The sequence below is a fragment of the Salmo salar genome, unplaced genomic scaffold (genome assembly GCF_905237065.1).
Source record: "Salmo salar unplaced genomic scaffold, Ssal_v3.1, whole genome shotgun sequence".
In the NCBI taxonomy this organism is placed as follows: domain Eukaryota; kingdom Metazoa; phylum Chordata; class Actinopteri; order Salmoniformes; family Salmonidae; genus Salmo; species Salmo salar.
Window position 1 is genome coordinate 1 of NW_025548932.1, and position 17981 is coordinate 17981.

Below are 17981 nucleotides of genomic sequence, written 5' to 3' on the forward strand. Positions count from 1 at the left end.
AACACACAGCCTTAATGACTAGTCAACCTAAAGTAACACAGCCTTAATGACTAGTCAGCCTAAGGTAACACAGCCTTAATGACCAGTCAACCTAAAGTAAACAGCCTTAATGACTAGTCAACCTATAGTAACACAAACAGCCTTAATGACTAGTCAACCTAAAGTAACACAGCCTTAATGACTAGTCAACGTAAAGTAACACAGCCTTAATGACTAGTCAACCTATCGTACAACACACAGCCTTAATGACTAGTCAACCTAAAGTAACACAGCCTTAATGACTAGTCAACCTAAAGTAAAACACAGCCTTAATGACTAGTCAACCTAAAGTAACACAGCCTTAATGACTAGTCAACCTAAAGTAACACAGCCTTAATGACTAGTCAACCTATAGTAAAACAGCCTTAATGACTAGTCAACCTATAGTAAACACAGCCTTAATGACTAGTCAACCTAAAGTAACACAGCCTTAATGACTAGTCAACCTAAAGTAACACAGCCTTAATGACTAGTCAACCTAAAGTAAACACACAGCCTTAATGACTAGTCAACCTAAAGTAAAACACACAGCCTTAATGACTAGTCAACCTATAGTAACACAGCCTTAATGACTAGTCAACCTAAAGTAACACAGCCTTAATGACTAGTCAACCTATAGTAACACAGCCTTAATGACTAGTCAACCTAAAGTAACACAGCCTTAATGACTAGTCAACCTATAGTACAACACACAGCCTTAATGACTAGTCAACCTAAAGTAAAACACAGCCTTAATGACTAGTCAACCTATAGTAACACAGCCTTAATGACTAGTCAACCTAAAGTAACACAGCCTTAATGACTAGTCAACGTATGGTAACACAGCCTTAATGACCAGTCAACCTAAAGTAACACAGCCTTAATGACTAGTCAACCTATAGTAACACAAACAGCCTTAATGACTAGTCAACCTAAAGTAACACAGCCTTAATGACTAGTCAACGTAAAGTAACACAGCCTTAATGACTAGTCAACCTATCAGTACAACACACAGCCTTAATGACTAGTCAACCTAAAGTAACACAGCCTTAATGACTAGTCAACCTAAAGTAACACAGCCTTAATGACTAGTCAACCTATAGTACAACACACAGCCTTAATGACTAGTCAACCTAAAGTAACACAGCCTTAATGACTAGTCAACCTAAAGTAACACAGCATTAATGACTAGTCAACCTATAGTACAACACACAGCCTTAATGACTAGTCAACCTAAAGTAACACAGCCTTAATGACTAGTCAACCTATGGTAACACAGCCTTAATGACTAGTCAACCTATGGTAACACACCTTAATGACCAGTCAACCTAAAGTAACACAGCCTTAATGACTAGTCAACCTATAGTAACACAAACAGCCTTAATGACTAGTCAACCCTAAAGTAACACAGCCTTAATGACTAGTCAACGTAAAGTAACACAGCCTTAATGACTAGTCAACCTATAGTACAACACACAGCCTTAATGACTAGTCAACCTAAAGTAACACAGCCTTAATGACTAGTCAGCCTATGGTAACACAGCCTTAATGACCAGTCAACCTAAAGTAACACAGCCTTAATGACTAGTCAACCTATAGTAACACAAACAGCCTTAATGACTAGTCAACCTAAAGTAACACAGCCTTAATGACTAGTCAACGTAAAGTAACACAGCCTTAATGACTAGTCAGCCTATGGTAACACAGCCTTAATGACCAGTCAACCTAAAGTAACACAGCCTTAATGACTAGTCAACCTATAGTAACACAAACAGCCTTAATGACTAGTCAACCTAAAGTAACACAGCCTTAATGACTAGTCAACGTAAAGTAACACAGCCTTAATGACTAGTCAACCTATCGTACAACACACAGCCTTAATGACTAGTCAACCTAAAGTAACACAGCCTTAATGACTAGTCAACCTATAGTACAACACACAGCCTTAATGACTAGTCAACCTAAAGTAACACAGCCTTAATGACTAGTCAACCTATGGTAACACAGCCTTAATGACTAGTCAACCTATGGTAACACACCCTTAATGACCAGTCAACCTAAAGTAACACAGCCTTAATGACTAGTCAACCTATAGTAACACAAACAGCCTTAATGACTAGTCAACCTAAAGTAACACAGCCTTAATGACTAGTCAACGTAAAGTAACACAGCCTTAATGACTAGTCAACCTATAGTACAACACACAGCCTTAATGACTAGTCAACCTAAAGTAACACAGCCATAATGACTAGTCAACCTATAGTAACACAGCCTTAATGACTAGTCAACCTATAGTAAAACAGCCTTAATGACTAGTCAACCTATAGTAAAACAGCCTTAATGACTAGTCAACCTAAAGTAACACAGCCTTAATGACTAGTCAACCTAAAGTAACACAGCCTTAATGACTAGTTAACCTAAAGTAACACAGTCTTAATGACTAGTCAACCAAAAGTAAAACAGCCTTAATGACTAGTCAACCTATAGTAACACAGCCTTAATGACTAGTCAACCTATCATACAACACACAGCCTTAATGACAAGTCAACCTAAAGTAACACAGCCTTAATGACTAGTCAACCTAAAGTAACACAGCCTTAATGACTAGTCAACCTATAGTACAACACACAGCCTTAATGACTAGTCAACCTAAAGTAACACAGCCTTAATGACTAGTCAGCCTATGGTAACACAGCCTTAATGACCAGTCAACCTAAAGTAACACAGCCTTAATGACTAGTCAACCTATAGTAACACAGCCTTAATGACTAGTCAACCTAAAGTAACACAGCCTTAATGACTAGTCAACGTAAAGTAACACAGCCTTAATGACTAGTCAACCTATACTACAACACACAGCCTTAATGACTAGTCAACCTAAAGTAACACAGCCATAATGACTAGTCAACCTATAGTAACACAGCCTTAATGACTAGTCAACCTAAAGTAACACAGCCTTAATGACTAGTCAACGTAAAGTAACACAGCCTTAATGACTAGTCAACCTATAGTACAACACACAGCCTTAATGACTAGTCAACCTAAAGTAACACAGCCATAATGACTAGTCAACCTATAGTAACACAGCATTAATGACTAGTCAACCTATAGTAAAACAGCCTTAATGACTAGTCAACCTATAGTAAAACAGCCTTAATGACTAGTCAACCTAAAGTAACACAGCCTTAATGACTAGTCAACCTAAAGTAACACAGCCTTAATGACTAGTTAACCTAAAGTAACACAGTCTTAATGTCTAGTCAACCAAAAGTAAAACAGCCTTAATGACTAGTCAACCTATAGTACAACACACAGCCTTAATGACTAGTCAACCTAAAGTAACACAGCCATAATGACTAGTCAACCTATAGTAACACAGCCTTAATGACTAGTCAACCTATAGTAAAACAGCCTTAATGACTAGTCAACCTATAGTAAAACAGCCTTAATGACTAGTCAACCTAAAGTAACACAGCCTTAATGACTAGTCAACCTAAAGTAACACAGCCTTAATGACTAGTTAACCTAAAGTAACACAGCCTTAATGACTAGTCAACCTATAGTACAACACACAGCCTTAATGACTAGTCAACCTAAAGTAACACAGCCTTAATGACTAGTCAGCCTATGGTAACACAGCCTTAATGACCAGTCAACCTAAAGTAACACAGCCTTAATGACTAGTCAACCTATAGTAACACAGCCTTAATGACTAGTCAACCTAAAGTAACACAGCCTTAATGACTAGTCAACGTAAAGTAACACAGCCTTAATGACTAGTCAACCTATACTACAACACACAGCCTTAATGACTAGTCAACCTAAAGTAACACAGCCATAATGACTAGTCAACCTATAGTAACACAGCCTTAATGACTAGTCAACCTAAAGTAACACAGCCTAAATAACTAGTCAACGTAAAGTAACACAGCCTTAATGACTAGTCAACCTATAGTACAACACACAGCCTTAATGACTAGTCAACCTAAAGTAACACAGCCATAATGACTAGTCAACCTATAGTAACACAGCCTTAATGACTAGTCAACCTATAGTAAAACAGCCTTAATGACTAGTCAACCTATAGTAAAACAGCCTTAATGACTAGTCAACCTAAAGTAACACAGCCTTAATGACTAGTCAACCTAAAGTAACACAGCCTTAATGACTAGTTAACCTAAAGTAACACAGTCTTAATGACTAGTCAACCAAAAGTAAAACAGCCTTAATGACTAGTCAACCTATAGTAACACAGCCTTAATGACTAGTCAACCTATCATACAACACACAGCCTTAATGACTAGTCAACCTAAAGTAACACAGCCTTAATGACTAGTCAACCTAAAGTAACACAGCCTTAATGACTAGTCAAGCTATAGTAACACACACAGCCTTAATGACTAGTCAACCTAAAGTAAAACACACAGCCTTAATGACTAGTCAAACTAAAGTAACACAGCCTTAATGACTAGTCAACCTATCATACAACACACAGCCTTAATGACTAGTCAACCTAAAGTAACACAGCCTTAATGACTAGTCAACCTAAAGTAACACAGCCTTAATGACTAGTCAACCTATAGTACAACACACAGCCTTAATGACTAGTCAACCTAAAGTAACACAGCCTTAATGACTAGTCAGCCTATGGTAACACAGCCTTAATGACCAGTCAACCTAAAGTAACACAGCCTTAATGACTAGTCAACCTATAGTAACACAAACAGCCTTAATGACTAGTCAACCTAAAGTAACACAGCCTTAATGACTAGTCAACGTAAAGTAACACAGCCTTAATGACTAGTCAACCTATCGTACAACACACAGCCTTAATGACTAGTCAACCTAAAGTAACACACACAGCCTTAATGACTAGTCAACCTAAAGTAAAACACACAGCCTTAATGACTAGTCAACCTAAAGTAACACAGCCTTAATGACTAGTTAACCTAAAGTAACACAGTCTTAATGACTAGTCAACCAAAAGTAAAACAGCCTTAATGACTAGTCAACCTATAGTAACACAGCCTTAATGACTAGTCAACCTATCATACAACACACAGCCTTAATGACTAGTCAACCTAAAGTAACACAGCCTTAATGACTAGTCAACCTAAAGTAACACAGCCTTAATGACTAGTCAACCTATAGTACAACACACAGCCTTAATGACTAGTCAACCTAAAGTAACACAGCCTTAATGACTAGTCAGCCTATGGTAACACAGCCTTAATGACCAGTCAACCTAAAGTAACACAGCCTTAATGACTAGTCAACCTATAGTAACACAAACAGCCTTAATGACTAGTCAACCTAAAGTAACACAGCCTTAATGACTAGTCAACGTAAAGTAACACAGCCTTAATGACTAGTCAACCTATCGTACAACACACAGCCTTAATGACTAGTCAACCTAAAGTAACACAGCCTTAATGACTAGTCAACCTAAAGTAACACAGCCTTAATGACTAGTCAACCTATAGGACAACACACAGCCTTAATGACTAGTCAACCTAAAGTAACACAGCCTTAATGACTAGTCAACCTATGGTAACACAGCCTTAATGACTAGTCAACCTATGGTAACACACCCTTAATGACCAGTCAACCTAAAGTAACACAGCCTTAATGACTAGTCAACCTATAGTAACACAAACAGCCTTAATGACTAGTCAACGTAAAGTAACACAGCCTTAATGACTAGTCAACCTAAAGTAACACAGCGTTAATGACTAGTCAACCTATAGTAAAACAGCCTTAATGACTAGTCAACCTATAGTAAAACAGCCTTAATGACTAGTCAACCTAAAGTAACACAGCCTTAATGACTAGTCAACCTAAAGTAACACAGCCTTAATGACTAGTCAACCTAAAGTAACACACACAGCCTTAATGACTAGTCAACCTAAAGTAAAACACACAGCCTTAATGACTAGTCAACCTAAAGTAACACAGCCTTAATGACTAGTTAACCTAAAGTAACACAGTCTTAATGACTAGTCAACCAAAAGTAAAACAGCCTTAATGACTAGTCAACCTATAGTAACACAGCCTTAATGACTAGTCAACCTATCATACAACACACAGCCTTAATGACTAGTCAACCTAAAGTAACACAGCCTTAATGACTAGTCAACCTAAAGTAACACAGCCTTAATGACTAGTCAACCTATAGTACAACACACACCTTAATGACTAGTCAACCTATAGTAACACAGCCTTAATGACTAGTCAACCTAAAGCAACACAGCCTTAATGACTAGTCAACCTAAAGTAACACAGCCTTAATGACTAGTCAACCTAAAGTAACACAGCCTTAATGACTAGTCAGCCTATGGTAACACAGCCTTAATGACCAGTCAACCTAAAGTAACACAGCCTTAATGACTAGTCAACCTATAGTAACACAAACAGCCTTAATGACTAGTCAACCTAAAGTAACACAGCCTTAATGACTAGTCAACGTAAAGTAACACAGCCTTAATGACTAGTCAACCTATCGTACAACACACAGCCTTAATGACTAGTCAACCTAAAGTAACACAGCCTTAATGACTAGTCAACCTAAAGTAACACAGCCTTAATGACTAGTCAACCTATAGTACAACACACAGCCTTAATGACTAGTCAACCTAAAGTAACACAGCCTTAATGACTAGTCAACCTAAAGTAACACAGCATTAATGACTAGTCAACCTATAGTACAACACACAGCCTTAATGACTAGTCAACCTAAAGTAACACAGCCTTAATGACTAGTCAACCTATGGTAACACAGCCTTAATGACTAGTCAACCTATGGTAACACACCCTTAATGACCAGTCAACCTAAAGTAACACAGCCTTAATGACTAGTCAACCTATAGTAACACAAACAGCCTTAATGACTAGTCAACCTAAAGTAACACAGCCTTAATGACTAGTCAACGTAAAGTAACACAGCCTTAATGACTAGTCAACCTATAGTACAACACACAGCCTTAATGACTAGTCAACCTAAAGTAACACAGCCTTAATGACTAGTCAGCCTATGGTAACACAGCCTTAATGACCAGTCAACCTAAAGTAACACAGCCTTAATGACTAGTCAACCTATAGTAACACAAACAGCCTTAATGACTAGTCAACCTAAAGTAACACAGCCTTAATGACTAGTCAACGTAAAGTAACACAGCCTTAATGACTAGTCAGCCTATGGTAACACAGCCTTAATGACCAGTCAACCTAAAGTAACACAGCCTTAATGACTAGTCAACCTATAGTAACACAAACAGCCTTAATGACTAGTCAACCTAAAGTAACACAGCCTTAATGACTAGTCAACGTAAAGTAACACAGCCTTAATGACTAGTCAACCTATCGTACAACACACAGCCTTAATGACTAGTCAACCTAAAGTAACACAGCCTTAATGACTAGTCAACCTATAGTACAACACACAGCCTTAATGACTAGTCAACCTAAAGTAACACAGCCTTAATGACTAGTCAACCTATGGTAACACAGCCTTAATGACTAGTCAACCTATGGTAACACACCCTTAATGACCAGTCAACCTAAAGTAACACAGCCTTAATGACTAGTCAACCTATAGTAACACAAACAGCCTTAATGACTAGTCAACCTAAAGTAACACAGCCTTAATGACTAGTCAACGTAAAGTAACACAGCCTTAATGACTAGTCAACCTATAGTACAACACACAGCCTTAATGACTAGTCAACCTAAAGTAACACAGCCATAATGACTAGTCAACCTATAGTAACACAGCCTTAATGACTAGTCAACCTATAGTAAAACAGCCTTAATGACTAGTCAACCTATAGTAAAACAGCCTTAATGACTAGTCAACCTAAAGTAACACAGCCTTAATGACTAGTCAACCTAAAGTAACACAGCCTTAATGACTAGTTAACCTAAAGTAACACAGTCTTAATGACTAGTCAACCAAAAGTAAAACAGCCTTAATGACTAGTCAACCTATAGTAACACAGCCTTAATGACTAGTCAACCTATCATACAACACACAGCCTTAATGACAAGTCAACCTAAAGTAACACAGCCTTAATGACTAGTCAACCTAAAGTAACACAGCCTTAATGACTAGTCAACCTATAGTACAACACACAGCCTTAATGACTAGTCAACCTAAAGTAACACAGCCTTAATGACTAGTCAGCCTATGGTAACACAGCCTTAATGACCAGTCAACCTAAAGTAACACAGCCTTAATGACTAGTCAACCTATAGTAACACAGCCTTAATGACTAGTCAACCTAAAGTAACACAGCCTTAATGACTAGTCAACGTAAAGTAACACAGCCTTAATGACTAGTCAACCTATACTACAACACACAGCCTTAATGACTAGTCAACCTAAAGTAACACAGCCATAATGACTAGTCAACCTATAGTAACACAGCCTTAATGACTAGTCAACCTAAAGTAACACAGCCTTAATGACTAGTCAACGTAAAGTAACACAGCCTTAATGACTAGTCAACCTATAGTACAACACACAGCCTTAATGACTAGTCAACCTAAAGTAACACAGCCATAATGACTAGTCAACCTATAGTAACACAGCCTTAATGACTAGTCAACCTATAGTAAAACAGCCTTAATGACTAGTCAACCTATAGTAAAACAGCCTTAATGACTAGTCAACCTAAAGTAACACAGCCTTAATGACTAGTCAACCTAAAGTAACACAGCCTTAATGACTAGTTAACCTAAAGTAACACAGTCTTAATGACTAGTCAACCAAAAGTAAAACAGCCTTAATGACTAGTCAACCTATAGTACAACACACAGCCTTAATGACTAGTCAACCTAAAGTAACACAGCCATAATGACTAGTCAACCTATAGTAACACAGCCTTAATGACTAGTCAACCTATAGTAAAACAGCCTTAATGACTAGTCAACCTATAGTAAAACAGCCTTAATGACTAGTCAACCTAAAGTAACACAGCCTTAATGACTAGTCAACCTAAAGTAACACAGCCTTAATGACTAGTTAACCTAAAGTAACACAGCCTTAATGACTAGTCAACCTATAGTACAACACACAGCCTTAATGACTAGTCAACCTAAAGTAACACAGCCTTAATGACTAGTCAGCCTATGGTAACACAGCCTTAATGACCAGTCAACCTAAAGTAACACAGCCTTAATGACTAGTCAACCTATAGTAACACAGCCTTAATGACTAGTCAACCTAAAGTAACACAGCCTTAATGACTAGTCAACGTAAAGTAACACAGCCTTAATGACTAGTCAACCTATACTACAACACACAGCCTTAATGACTAGTCAACCTAAAGTAACACAGCCATAATGACTAGTCAACCTATAGTAACACAGCCTTAATGACTAGTCAACCTAAAGTAACACAGCCTAAATAACTAGTCAACGTAAAGTAACACAGCCTTAATGACTAGTCAACCTATAGTACAACACACAGCCTTAATGACTAGTCAACCTATAGTAACACAGCCTTAATGACTAGTCAACCTATAGTAAAACAGCCTTAATGACTAGTCAACCTATAGTAAAACAGCCTTAATGACTAGTCAACCTAAAGTAACACAGCCTTAATGACTAGTCAACCTAAAGTAACACAGCCTTAATGACTAGTTAACCTAAAGTAACACAGTCTTAATGACTAGTCAACCAAAAGTAAAACAGCCTTAATGACTAGTCAACCTATAGTAACACAGCCTTAATGACTAGTCAACCTATCATACAACACACAGCCTTAATGACTAGTCAACCTAAAGTAACACAGCCTTAATGACTAGTCAACCTAAAGTAACACAGCCTTAATGACTAGTCAAGCTATAGTAACACACACAGCCTTAATGACTAGTCAACCTAAAGTAAAACACACAGCCTTAATGACTAGTCAAACTAAAGTAACACAGCCTTAATGACTAGTCAACCTATCATACAACACACAGCCTTAATGACTAGTCAACCTAAAGTAACACAGCCTTAATGACTAGTCAACCTAAAGTAACACAGCCTTAATGACTAGTCAAGCTATAGTACAACACACAGCCTTAATGACTAGTCAACCTAAAGTAACACAGCCTTAATGACTAGTCAGCCTATGGTAACACAGCCTTAATGACCAGTCAACCTAAAGTAACACAGCCTTAATGACTAGTCAACCTATAGTAACACAAACAGCCTTAATGACTAGTCAACCTAAAGTAACACAGCCTTAATGACTAGTCAACGTAAAGTAACACAGCCTTAATGACTAGTCAACCTATCGTACAACACACAGCCTTAATGACTAGTCAACCTAAAGTAACACACACAGCCTTAATGACTAGTCAACCTAAAGTAAAACACACAGCCTTAATGACTAGTCAACCTAAAGTAACACAGCCTTAATGACTAGTTAACCTAAAGTAACACAGTCTTAATGACTAGTCAACCAAAAGTAAAACAGCCTTAATGACTAGTCAACCTATAGTAACACAGCCTTAATGACTAGTCAACCTATCATACAACACACAGCCTTAATGACTAGTCAACCTAAAGTAACACAGCCTTAATGACTAGTCAACCTAAAGTAACACAGCCTTAATGACTAGTCAACCTATAGTACAACACACAGCCTTAATGACTAGTCAACCTAAAGTAACACAGCCTTAATGACTAGTCAGCCTATGGTAACACAGCCTTAATGACCAGTCAACCTAAAGTAACACAGCCTTAATGACTAGTCAACGTAAAGTAACACAGCCTTAATGACTAGTCAACCTATCGTACAACACACAGCCTTAATGACTAGTCAACCTAAAGTAACACAGCCTTAATGACTAGTCAACCTAAAGTAACACAGCCTTAATGACTAGTCAAGCTATAGTAACACACACAGCCTTAATGACTAGTCAACCTAAAGTAAAACACACAGCCTTAATGACTAGTCAACCTAAAGTAACACAGCCTTAATGACTAGTCAACCTATCATACAACACACAGCCTTAATGACTAGTCAACCTAAAGTAACACAGCCTTAATGACTAGTCAACCTAAAGTAACACAGCCTTAATGACTAGTCAACCTATAGTACAACACACAGCCTTAATGACTAGTCAACCTAAAGTAACACAGCCTTAATGACTAGTCAGCCTATGGTAACACAGCCTTAATGACCAGTCAACCTAAAGTAACACAGCCTTAATGACTAGTCAACCTATAGTAACACAAACAGCCTTAATGACTAGTCAACCTAAAGTAACACAGCCTTAATGACTAGTCAACGTAAAGTAACACAGCCTTAATGACTAGTCAACCTATCGTACAACACACAGCCTTAATGACTAGTCAACCTAAAGTAACACAGCCTTAATGACTAGTCAACGTAAAGTAACACAGCCTTAATGACTAGTCAACCTATAGTACAACACACAGCCTTAATGACTAGTCAACCTAAAGTAACACAGCCTTAATGACTAGTCAACCTATAGTAACACAGCCTTAATGACTAGTCAACCTATAGTAAAACAGCCTTAATGACTAGTCAACCTATAGTAAAACACACAGCCTTAATGACTAGTCGACCTAAAGTAACACAGCATTAATGACTAGTCAACCTAAAGTAACACAGCCTTAATGACTAGTCAACCTAAAGTAACACAGCCTTAATGACTAGTCAACCTATAGTAACACAACCTTAATGACTAGTCAACCTATAATAAAACAGCCTTAATGACTAGTCAACCTATAGTAACACAGCCTTAATGACTAGTCAACCTATAGTAACACAGCCTTAATGACTAGTCAACCTAAATTAACACAGCATTAATGACTAGTCAACCTAAAGTAAAACAGCCTTAATGACTAGTCAACCTAAAGTAACACAGCCTTAATGACTAGTCAACCTATAGTAACACAGCCTTAATTACTAGTCAACCTAAAGTAACACAGCCTTAATGACTAGTCAACCAAAAGTAAAACAGCCTTAATGACTAGTCAACCTATAGTAACACAGCCTTAATTACTAGTCAACCTAAAGTAACACAGCCTTAATGACTAGTCAACCAAAAGTAAAACAGCCTTAATGACTAGTCAACCTATAGTAACACAGCCTTAATGACTAGTCAACCTATCGTACAACACACAGCCTTAATGACTAGTCAACCTAAAGTAACACAGCCTTAATGACTAGTCAACCTAAAGTAACACAGCCTTAATGACTAGTCAACCTACAGTACAACACACAGCCTTAATGACTAGTCAACCTAAAGTAACACAGCCTTAATGACTAGTCAGCCTATGGTAACACAGCCTTAATGACCAGTCAACCTAAAGTAACACAGCCTTAATGACTAGTCAACCTATAGTAACACAAACAGCCTTAATGACTAGTCAACCTAAAGTAACACAGCCTTAATGACTAGTCAACGTAAAGTAACACAGCCTTAATGACTAGTCAACCTATCGTACAACACACAGCCTTAATGACTAGTCAACCTAAAGTAACACAGCCTTAATGACTAGTCAACCTAAAGTAACACAGCCTTAATGACTAGTCAACCTATAGTACAACACACAGCCTTAATGACTAGTCAACCTAAAGTAACACAGCCTTAATGACTAGTCAACCTAAAGTAACACAGCATTAATGACTAGTCAACCTATAGTACAACACACAGCCTTAATGACTAGTCAACCTAAAGTAACACAGCCTTAATGACTAGTCAACCTATGGTAACACAGCCTTAATGACTAGTCAACCTATGGTAACACAGCCTTAATGACTAGTCAACCTATGGTAACACACCCTTAATGACCAGTCAACCTAAAGTAACACAGCCTTAATGACTAGTCAACCTATAGTAACACAAACAGCCTTAATGACTAGTCAACCTAAAGTAACACAGCCTTAATGACTAGTCAACGTAAAGTAACACAGCCTTAATGACTAGTCAACCTATAGTACAACACACAGCCTTAATGACTAGTCAACCTAAAGTAACACAGCCTTAATGACTAGTCAGCCTATGGTAACACAGCCTTAATGACCAGTCAACCTAAAGTAACACAGCCTTAATGACTAGTCAACCTATAGTAAAACAAACAGCCTTAATGACTAGTCAACCTAAAGTAACACAGCCTTAATGACTAGTCAACGTAAAGTAACACAGCCTTAATGACTAGTCAACCTATCGTACAACACACAGCCTTAATGACTAGTCAACCTAAAGTAACACAGCCTTAATGACTAGTCAACCTAAAGTAACACAGCCTTAATGACTAGTCAACCTATAGTACAACACACAGCCTTAATGACTAGTCAACCTAAAGTAACACAGCCTTAATGACTAGTCAACCTATGGTAACACAGCCTTAATGACTAGTCAACCTATGGTAACACACCCTTAATGACCAGTCAACCTAAAGTAACACAGCCTTAATGACTAGTCAACCTATAGTAAGACAAACAGCCTTAATGACTAGTCAACCTAAACTAACACAGCCTTAATGACTAGTCAACGTAAAGTAACACAGCCTTAATGACTAGTCAACCTATAGTACAACACACAGCCTTAATGACTAGTCAACCTAAAGTAACACAGCCTTAATGACTAGTCAACCTATAGTAACACAGCCTTAATGACTAGTCAACCTATAGTAAAACAGCCTTAATGACTAGTCAACCTATAGTAAAACAGCCTTAATGACTAGTCAACCTAAAGTAACACAGCCTTAATGACTAGTCAACCTAAAGTAACACAGCCTTAATGACTAGTCAACCTAAAGTAACACACACAGCCTTAATGACTAGTCAACCTAAAGTAAAACACACAGCCTTAATGACTAGTCAACCTAAAGTAACACAGCCTTAATGACTAGTTAACCTAAAGTAACACAGTCTTAATGACTAGTCAACCAAAAGTAAAACAGCCTTAATGACTAGTCAACCTATAGTAACACAGCCTTAATGACTAGTCAACCTATCATACAACACACAGCCTTAATGACTAGTCAACCTAAAGTAACACAGCCTTAATGACTAGTCAACCTAAAGTAACACAGCCTTAATGACTAGTCAACCTATAGTACAACACACACCTTAATGACTAGTCAACCTATAGTAACACAGCCTTAATGACTAGTCAACCTAAAGCAACACAGCCTTAATGACTAGTCAACCTAAAGTAACACAGCCTTAATGACTAGTCAACCTAAAGTAACACAGCCTTAATGACTAGTCAGCCTATGGTAACACAGCCTTAATGACCAGTCAACCTAAAGTAACACAGCCTTAATGACTAGTCAACCTATAGTAACACAAACATCCTTAATGACTAGTCAACCTAAAGTAACACAGCCTTAATGACTAGTCAACGTAAAGTAACACAGCCTTAATGACTAGTCAACCTATCGTACAACACACAGCCTTAATGACTAGTCAACCTAAAGTAACACAGCCTTAATGACTAGTCAACGTAAAGTAACACAGCCTTAATGACTAGTCAACCTATCGTACAACACACAGCCTTAATGACTAGTCAACCTAAAGTAACACAGCCTTAATGACTAGTCAACCTATAGTACAACACACAGCCTTAATGACTAGTCAACCTAAAGTAACACAGCCTTAATGACTAGTCAACCTAAAGTAACACAGCATTAATGACTAGTCAACCTATAGGACAACACACAGCCTTAATGACTAGTCAACCTAAAGTAACACAGCCTTAATGACTAGTCAACCTATGGTAACACAGCCTTAATGACTAGTCAACCTATGGTAACACACCCTTAATGACCAGTCAACCTAAAGTAACACAGCCTTAATGACTAGTCAACCTATAGTAACACAAACAGCCTTAATGACTAGTCAACCTAAAGTAACACAGCCTTAATGACTAGTCAACGTAAAGTAACACAGCCTTAATGACTAGTCAACCTATAGTACAACACACAGCCTTAATGACTAGTCAACCTAAAGTAACACAGCCTTAATGACTAGTCAGCCTATGGTAACACAGCCTTAATGACTAGTCAACCTAAAGTAACACAGCCTTAATGACTAGTCAACCTATAGTACAACACACAGCCTTAATGACTAGTCAACCTAAAGTAACACAGCCTTAATGACTAGTCAACCTATGGTAACACAGCCTTAATGACTAGTCAACCTATGGTAACACACCCTTAATGACCAGTCAACCTAAAGTAACACAGCCTTAATGACTAGTCAACCTATAGTAACACAAACAGCCTTAATGACTAGTCAACCTAAAGTAACACAGCCTTAATGACTAGTCAACGTAAAGTAACACAGCCTTAATGACTAGTCAACCTATAGTACAACACACAGCCTTAATGACTAGTCAACCTAAAGTAACACAGCCTTAATGACTAGTCAACCTATAGTAACACAGCCTTAATGACTAGTCAACCTATAGTAAAACAGCCTTAATGACTAGTCAACCTATAGTAAAACAGCCTTAATGACTAGTCAACCTAAAGTAACACAGCCTTAATGACTAGTCAACCTAAAGTAACACAGCCTTAATGACTAGTCAACCTAAAGTAACACACACAGCCTTAATGACTAGTCAACCTAAAGTAAAACACACAGCCTTAATGACTAGTCAACCTAAAGTAACACAGCCTTAATGACTAGTTAACCTAAAGTAACACAGTCTTAATGACTAGTCAACCAAAAGTAAAACAGCCTTAATGACCAATCAACCTATAGTAACACAGCCTTAATGACTAGTCAACCTATCATACAACACACAGCCTTAATGACTAGTCAACCTAAAGTAACACAGCCTTAATGACTAGTCAACCTAAAGTAAAACACACAGCCTTAATGACTAGTCAACCTAAAGTAACACAGCCTTAATGACTAGTTAACCTAAAGTAACACAGTCTTAATGACTAGTCAACCAAAAGTAAAACAGCCTTAATGACCAATCAACCTATAGTAACACAGCCTTAATGACTAGTCAACCTATCATACAACACACAGCCTTAATGACTAGTCAACCTAAAGTAACACAGCCTTAATGACTAGTCAACCTAAAGTAACACAGCCTTAATGACTAGTCAACCTATAGTACAACACACAGCCTTAATGACTAGTCAACCTAAAGTAACACAGCCTTAATGACTAGTCAGCCTATGGTAACACAGCCTTAATGACCAGTCAACCTAAAGTAACACAGCCTTAATGACTAGTCAACGTAAAGTAACACAGCCTTAATGACTAGTCAACCTATCGTACAACACACAGCCTTAATGACTAGTCAACCTAAAGTAACACAGCCTTAATGACTAGTCAACCTAAAGAAACACAGCCTTAATGACTAGTCAACCTATAGTACAACACACAGCCTTAATGACTAGTCAACCTAAAGTAACACAGCCTTAATGACTAGTCAACATATAGTAACACACACAGCATTAATGACCAGTCAACCTAAAGTAACACAGCCTTAATGACTAGTCAACCTATAGTAACACAGCCTTAATGACTAGTCAACCTATAGTAACACACACAGCCTTAATGACTAGTCAACCTAAAGTAAAACACACAGCCTTAATTACTAGTCAACCTTAAGTAACACAGCCTTAATGACTAGTTAACCTAAAGTAACACAGTCTTAATGACTAGTCAACCAAAAGTAAAACAGCCTTAATGACTAGTCAACCTATAGTAACACAGCCTTAATGACTAGTCAACCTATCATACAACACACAGCCTTAATGACTAGTCAACCTAAAGTAACACAGCCTTAATGACTAGTCAACCTAAAGTAACACAGCCTTAATGACTTGTCAACCTATAGTACAACACACAGCCTTAATGACTAGTCAACCTAAAGTAACACAGCCTTAATGACTAGTCAGCCTATGGTAACACAGCCTTAATGACCAGTCAACCTAAAGTAACACAGCCTTAATGACTAGTCAACGTAAAGTAACACAGCCTTAATGACGAGTCAACCTATCGTACAACACACAGCCTTAATGACTAGTCAACCTAAAGTAACACAGCCTTAATGACTAGTCAACCTAAAGTAACACAGCCTTAATGACTAGTCAACCTATAGTAACACACACAGCCTTAATGACTAGTCAACCTAAAGTAAAACACACAGCCTTAATGACTAGTCAACCTAAAGTAACACAGCCTTAATGACTAGTCAACCTATCATACAACACACAGCCTTAATGACTAGTCAACCTAAAGTAACACAGCCTTAATGACTAGTCAACCTAAAGTAACACAGCCTTAATGACTAGTCAACCTATAGTACAACACACAGCCTTAATGACTAGTCAACCTAAAGTAACACAGCCTTAATGACTAGTCAACGTAAAGTAACACAGCCTTAATGACTAGTCAACCTAAAGTAACACAGCCTTAATTACTAGTCAACCTAAAGTAACACAGCCTTAATGACTAGTCAACCTATAGTACAACACACAGCCTTAATGACTAGTCAACCTAAAGTAACACAGCCTTAATGACTAGTCAACCTAAAGTAACACAGCCTTAATGACTAGACAACATATAGTAACACACACAGCATTAATGACCAGTCAACCTAAAGTAACACAGCCTTAATGACTAGTCAACCTAGAGTAACACAGCCTTAATGACTAGTCAACCTAGAGTAACACAGCCTTAATGACTAGTCAACCTATAGGAACACAGCCTTAATGACCAGTCAACCTAAAGTAACACAGCCTTAATGACTAGTCAACCTATAGTAACACACACAGCCTTAATGACTAGTCAACCTAAAGTAAAACACACAGCCTTAATTACTAGTCAACCTTAAGTAACACAGCCTTAATGACTAGTTAACCTAAAGTAACACAGTCTTAATGACTAGTCAACCAAAAGTAAAACAGCCTTAATGACTAGTCAACCTATAGTAACACAGCCTTAATGACTAGTCAACCTATCATACAAC